Genomic DNA, 7,752 nt, shown 5'->3' with positions numbered 1-7,752 from the left:
CATGACGGTCCCAAAAAAATTGCATTGGAGTCTTTATACATATTACATCAATGCTTCTGTAGAGTGTTGATTTGATTTGGCATCTTTTTTTCATTGTGGAGAACTGATATTTTGAGTTATTGTGTGGCTTTAATAAAATGTGTATAGATCAATACACTTGATAAGAACTGTTATGTAAAGGATCAATGTAAACACTTGGGAGTTTTAAAGTACTCATTATTATAGGGTTAATTGTTTATTGGCGTATGTAATAAAAACTTGGTTAGTGCTAGAAGGTTGTGTCATACAAGACAAATGCATTTTCTCATCAGTGTATTCAATATTATATGCATAATATTATCACACAACACAAGGGCCAACACATTATACCAAAAACACCATGGCTGATGTTCAGTGACTACTGGTTTATTATTTATTAAGGCCATTATTATTTAGCACAGTTTTGTACTGTATACAATAAAGTATTCTTCATTAAAAGTCTGTTTTAATGAATTTGATTAAATTTTAAAGTACGTCTTTGACAGTACATTTAAATCCTTTAAATTTGCTAAACATTTTATCCTTTATTATCGCAATAGACTATACTGATTAAAAGAATAATCCACCCAAAAATCTGTCATTTACTCACCCTCATTGCATTCCAATCCTGTATGACTTGATTTCTTCTGCGGAACATGAAGATATGTTGGTAACTAGTTTCAGTTCCCATGGGCTTCCATTGTATGGGAAAAAAAAATACAAAGGAAGTCAATGGGAAACTAAACTTTTTGATTACCAACATTTTTCAAAATATCTTCTATTATGCTCCACAGAAGAAAGTATGTCATACACGCTTGGAACAACACGAGGGTGAAGGTGGTGATTTTTATTTTTGGGTGAAGAATGCATCTAACTATACACTATACATATTTTATCAGAACTTTGCAATATATTGAACAGCTCAACCTCAGTGCTCAAATGGACAAATTACCCGTCAAAATCTTTTATCTCTCAAATGTGGACTACTAAGTGTGCAAATACATTCACACAGATGTGCTGCAACTACACAATGCATCTGAAGATCCAGCAGAGAAGGCAAATGTTAGCCATGTTAATCTTAAGTCAGAATTTTGCTAAACCATCTTTAATCTTGTTTCAGAGATTACTGTCTGGTGAATCTCCAATCACTCGTCCCTTCATAGATGTGTCAAGCCTGGAGGGTCCAGTTTTGAACCCAGGGCTGTCCAATTCCCATAAGACCTTAGGAGGAGGGCAGATGGCCTGGCTTTAGCATTTTATTATTTATTTTTATTTCAATGTCATTTCTGTGGAGCAATAACAAGATTGTTATTTATCACAACAAAATATGGCAGCTGCCTTATTCATAGGGCCTCTGGTAAACAATGTGTGTTTTTGTTTTTCACTGCACGTTGTAACAGAGGGGAATTTTCTGGATAGCGTGCCAGTCACGTGTATGTGCAGGAGGACAGGACATATGTGCATATATGTTTGCCTCACTTTGAGGTCATAGAATATCTAAAACACACTACTCTATGCCATTAATGTAACTGAATTTAGTGCTGGTATTGTAGCACTATTTCATCTTATTCATCCCATATTTTATTCTAATAGAACTAATGAAATGCTACATTTTTAGAAGTGTTTGGGCAAAGTGGTTTTCATTAATCCTGAGTTTTTGTTTGTCCTTTTATGCCCTGCAAAACAAGCCTATTTAAACTGACGTTTATGAGGTCATAATGAAGGATGCGTGTCTGGCATCCATAAAAAAATATGTCCCGGAATTGCCTCCAAAAAACTGGCACATCATACTAGGAGGAAGGTTGCATTAGTCTAATTTGCCATTGCTGGTGGCTGTTTGCTTGCATGGAACATGTGAAAGTTACATACATGCATGATGTATTGGTTTAACTTGTGACAGTTACATTAAAGTATAAAACCTTAGGAAACTTTGGGAGGGAAAGTTATACTATATTGTGTGCTGTAAAATAAGCAATGACCAAATCCAGCAACATTTTAGCAGTTTTTTTTCACTTCAGATTCTATAAATGCTCTATTTGGCAATCAGTATGCCGTTTTTACAGGTCTGTCCTTGCTTGAAGAAAATTACCCTAAATATATCACTTCTTTGGAATCCACGCGAAAATGAGAAATGGCAGCCAAATGTCAGAACAGTTGATCAGAGACACAATACCCCTCATTATACATGGCAGAGATGCAAAGGATGAAATGCATTCGGTGACTTCATATGCCAGTGATCTAACAAGATAATAAGAGTATGAAAGAATAAAATTCCTAAAGTGATGATATTCAACACTGATTCAGGCTGGTGATAATGTAGATAGGCTCAGAGAGGTCATAATTTTCATAAAGATTTTTTTTATTAATTTCCAAAAACCACTAGAACAGTGTTATATATTTTGCTGACTTGTGTACTTACATTATCCCAAATGTTTTCGAAGAATGTTTAAATCCAGAGAAATAAGCAATTTTAACTAGTGACACGGAGCGTGTCCATAGTGTCATTGTGTCGCCTGCCAATGACGTCATAACCTCTCGATTTCCGGTTTTGTTTTGTAGAAAACATGGAAACACCAAAGACACTTTAATATGTTGTGCGTTTAAATAGACCGGTGACGACCGCACAGAGTAGCATTATAACAGAACTTTCAAATGTATCTAATATGATAAAACAGCGCTGCTTTTTTCCCCCCACATACTCACGACCGGAAGGAGCGGAAGCGGTCGGCTGTGGCATAATAAAAGCTCCGCTGCTTTCGAGCCGTGTGTCACGCTCATTCAACGGCCTCGTTTCGCTTCGATGGCTTTCAGCCTCACCCTGCTTCATTCTACTACGTTAATAAATCATTAGCTCATCCATGAACATGATTTCTGCCCGAGTCCCGTCGGATTGCATCGGCTGTGGGTATGAAGACGACAACTCCCATGATTCCACACTCAGTCATGGCGTCATCAAACTACGCCTTTGTCTATTTGTTTATTTTGAATACACGCCCTCTAGCGGCGAAAATTACATATTGTGCCTTTAACTAAAAACATTAAAAATTAAAAAAAATAAATAAAAATTGTAGTTTTAAGTATGGGTAGGAAATCTTTTTAGTGCATTTAAAGTTCCTACAGGCTTAAAATTAATTTCTTAAAAAAAATAGTTCACCCAAAATTGTAAATGTATTTACAATATTTTCTGTTTTCCTGTTTCCTCACATAAATCTAACATGTGACTTCAGAAGATTACGATCCATTTGCACAACATTTTTTTTTTCATTTAGTAATTTCTTATTTACTTTCATTATGTGAAAAAGAGTGGCCAGAATATTCAAAGATTCTCATTTTCTTGATGAAATAATTTCAATTTCTTTAATTTCTTAGTGAACTATTCCTTTAATCTTTTAAAGAGATAGTTCAGCCCCAAAATTAAAATTCTAGCAATTGTAGATCTGGCGCAACTGCTACTCAATATTTGTCTACCGTGCTGTATAATTCTAGACTATTCATACTGCCAGTGAGAACATAGAAGCTAATTATAATTGGTTCTTTTCATGGTGGTGTGGTTTTTCAGAGCAGGAAGACTGAGCCAGAAACTGTTCACACAATCAAAATTGCTTCTAACTCCACTGTTGTTCTTGAACACCAACAATGAAGTAAATCAGAGGACAAAGAAATGCATTTCCGCTCATCCAAAGAGTTTGGTGTTCACTTGAAGCCAATATTTCAAAGGGATAAATGGAATTTCATCCAATTATATTGGTTTCAATGAAATGATGAGATCACAAACATCTAATCTGAACAAAGATCATACTGTTCAGCAGCAAACCAGGATGGGCATTTAATGATTTGGACATGTTTTGTAATGACAGGTGTTTAATTTGTTGTCAGTTATCTCCTGCGAGTTGATGAATAGTAGTTGTCACTTTCTAAATAATAGACATGGTATTTGCCTCACGTCACGAAATGAAAAGCAATTCACCTCGGCAACCGAGGCAGTTAATCTCAAGACCTGAATGTGAATAAGAGGACCGTGATGGGCCAACAGAAGCTGTCAGTTCCATTTTAGAGGTGCAGTGCAGCAATTAGAAACTGTTTTCAAAATGCATCACATCTCCACTGGCCAGAACGAATAACCTAAACAAATGAAAGGTAAACCTGTTCTAACTTTCTGAAAACAACCTCTCCATCCTCTCCTATTTCGTCCTGATGGAGAATTAGATAGAAGAGAATGTCATGGACATTAATGAGGCGCAAAAAAGAAAAGTAATGTATAATATTTACATGAAATCTAGAAAATGTTATTCATGCTACATGAAAGAGGAAAATGAATGGAAGCCCGGCCCGTAATTGTGACTTTTTAGCTCACAAATCAGACTTTGTTCTTGCAATTCTGAGTTTATATATCACAATTTGGAGTTTCAGAATTGCAAGATATAAAAAAAATTTCTTGCACTTAAAATTCTGAGTTAACATCTTGCAATTTAGACCTTTTTTCTCTGAATTTTGACTTTATCTCTCTCTATTTATTTTTAATTTTTTTGCAATTGCACATTTACTGTATATTAGATTTTTGTTTAATTCCGTGATGAAAACAGGCTTCCATAGAAATATGATGCTTATCACCTAAATGTGGAAAAACAGTTGAACATACTGCTATAAACCATTGGATGAGATCCCTAAATTGGCCATCAAGAAATGTAGAACTCCAGCCCTTCGAAGTACAGGATCAGAATATCTCAGCTCACTTTTATTCATAAAAAAGATTCAGAATGACCTTGACATATCTCAGTGAGGAGGCAATTAGTTTTTCCAGATGATAATTACTTGTAATGTGTCTCCTTTCATTTCAGCACCTCCATTCAAAGGGGCAGAACTTAATCACTGACCCCCAGCTGACTAGATAAGATTTGGGAACAGAAATGAGCTTTAAATGTGCTTATTATATGAGCAGAAGTAGACTAATGTTTATTGTCATTTGTACATTTTACTGTCTGCATGCTATTAAAATGCATATTTATACAAATTGTCTAATTGTGTTTATATAAGTGCAATCAAAAAGCTTTTCTAGTTTCCCTCATATGTTTAATAAATGAGAGAATTTTAATAGTCTTGTCATGGCATGACATTTCTGAAACTTAACTCATATGGAAACACAAATTTGTTTAAAAGAACTTAAATTGCCCTTTTAAAAAGCATCCTAAACCAGACTAAGCTGGTCATGGCTGGTCCCTCAGTCTGGCCATGCTAGTCTAGCTAGTCAGAAAGCACATATATTCAGGTACGAATGTCATCAACACATATTACCGAAAAAATAATGCTTGCATATATATTGTTTTCTGTCCTTTATGAAAGCGACTGAATGAGTTAAGCAAAGCAACGCAGAAGACCTCGCTCCCAGCAAAATATTCTCTGCAGTTCAAGAGCAGTCACAAACAGCCAGGAGTTGTTTTCTTGTCGATCAGATAAGAGCTTTTGTGGCAGTGGGAGGACTGTATTTTCTATGACTAAATAAACTCATGATTGTGCCACTAAAAATATGACACCTTGCATCACACATGCAGCGTGAAACAGAATTGGTTGACCTTGCCTATCAGAAAGGGCATGTGACACATTCCTCACCTATAAATATGTAAATGCAAATGTCTTAAATAACTGAATTTATTACGAAACATGTTCCACAGGCCAAGTTGGGAAAATATTTGCTTCAATTCATGCCACCAACTCTATGCAGATACTTTAACAAATTCAAAACAGTTTGTATTATGTTTGGAAATAAGTGTTGTTAGGTTCAGACACATCTTAATTTAATTTAATGGACTATTTCGATTGTGGTTATTTTCTGTGAAGCTTGAAAAAAATGGAGTAATTGAACACTTTACTTTCCGTCATCAAAAAAGACAGGAATACATAAAAATTGTAAACATATAGAAGCTAGATGATTTATTACAAGTGCTTGGTTTGTTTGACAGGGAGCTCATCTGAAGCAATCAGATGATGTTTTAATCAAACAGATCAATAGATCTTCTTCCACGAACGTACATACAGCTGAAGGGGCAGCATTGGATACCTCTTTTGTAGGCTGGGGTGAAACACATCAAAGTCTACTTTCCTCACTCTCCGCAGGTAGTCCTCCAAAACTACCTGAGGCACAGAACACAAAGACGCTCAGAAGCTATTCATTTAATTACTTTTGTGCAAGCCTGGAGGATGGTACATAATTGAAAGAACTTAAAAGTACAAAGAAAAAGAATGAAAGGCAAAAATGATACAGCTGGAAATATATTCCTGTGATGCAAAGCTGAATTTTCAACAGTCATTACTCCAGTCTTCAGTGTCACATGATACTTCAGAAATCATTCTTATAAGCTAATTTGGTGCTTAAGAAACATTTCTTATTATTATCAATGTCGAAGACAGTTGTGCTTAATATTTAAACAAAACATTTTCCAGGATTCTTTGATGAATAGAACGTTCAAAAGAACAGCATTTTTTTAAGTGTCCTTGCTGAATAAAAGCATTTAATTTCTTTAAATAAATAAATAAAATAAAAGTCTCATTGCCCCCAAACCTTTAAACAATATAGTTATCCATGTAAAGATTCACAGTGCAAAGTGGGAGAGCGCATGTGAATTCCTAGGCTACGGACTAAGCCAACCAGTCCTATAAAAATGTTTATGAGTTTGCAATTCACAAGAACACCTAAGGGTTCACATACAATACTCCTGCGACTGAAAATTACCCAAAAAACAATCCTCAAATGCCAAACCTTACAGTAAAGTCCTTTCGTGAGAACACGGTTACGATTAACTCCAGCTAAACCAAGTGGAGCGCAATGTGTCACTAAACGGCCTGCAGTGAAACGATGGCTTTAAAGAATACGAATGACAGTTAAGCACAGGGATGTGGAAATGGAAAGAGCAGAATATTACAGTGATAGAGAGTGAAATAAAAAATGCTTTACAGGCAATTTCGTTCACAGAAAGCATTTCACTGGCCGAAGCAATTGAAACACTGAAGCGTCAACAAACAGGCTGAAATTGGACTGAAAATGTCAAACTGCTTCCCTAAGCTTGGCCTCGTAATATGCTAAGAGTTATTCCCTCATCTCCTCTCAGGCAGTCTCCCTTTAAGAGAAATTACTGTAAAAGAGTAAAAAAGGCTTAAGATGTATAATCAGACCATGAGCTGGTAGTGGTGCCTCCAGGGGGCAGGAGTCATGTGGGTCGATGAGGCTCCGCCTCTTTTGGAGGCAGAATGAGGATAAGCCATGAGCTTCTCTGTCACATCACATTAGTGAGGCGTAGGGAGGGGAGAGGAGCTGAAAGAGATGAAATTACTCACCGTTTGCAGGAAGGCAGGCATGGCCGCATGTGGAACGTTCTTGCTGAATGATCTAGCCTGTAAGACAGTGCAATAATGAGACAAGATATCAAAAACAAGATATCAAATTCTTACATAGTACATCACACAAACCTTAGGTGAATCTCACAGTGAAACAAATTAGGTCAAAAAACCTGGACATGTCCAGAGCATATTTCACCTTAACATATAAAAATAAATAAATACTTTGAAAAAAAAATCATATTTTTCTTTGAAAATGTAGCATGACTTTATTTTCATAACAGTTCCATAATCATTCTCAATGATAGTATATGCTGTACTTTTTCTGATCTGAATAAATGTTGTTTTATTTTGTAAGAATTATTGTATTTTATAAAACTGTATAAAAATACAATACTTTACAGT

At 35.6% G+C, this 7,752-nt stretch overlaps 1 pseudogene; it reads right to left on the bottom strand.

The window, feature by feature from the left end:
- Positions 1-5,210: 5,210 nt before the first annotated feature.
- LOC107668279 (NADH dehydrogenase (ubiquinone) complex I, assembly factor 6-like) overlaps positions 5,211-7,752 on the bottom strand; it is a 7,510-nt pseudogene continuing 4,968 nt past the window's right edge.

Source organism: Sinocyclocheilus anshuiensis, unplaced genomic scaffold (assembly GCF_001515605.1).
Source record: "Sinocyclocheilus anshuiensis isolate Anshui unplaced genomic scaffold, SAMN03320099.WGS_v1.1 scaffold1623, whole genome shotgun sequence".
Lineage (NCBI taxonomy): Eukaryota > Metazoa > Chordata > Actinopteri > Cypriniformes > Cyprinidae > Sinocyclocheilus > Sinocyclocheilus anshuiensis.
This window is presented reverse-complemented; position numbering and strand designations above follow the sequence as displayed.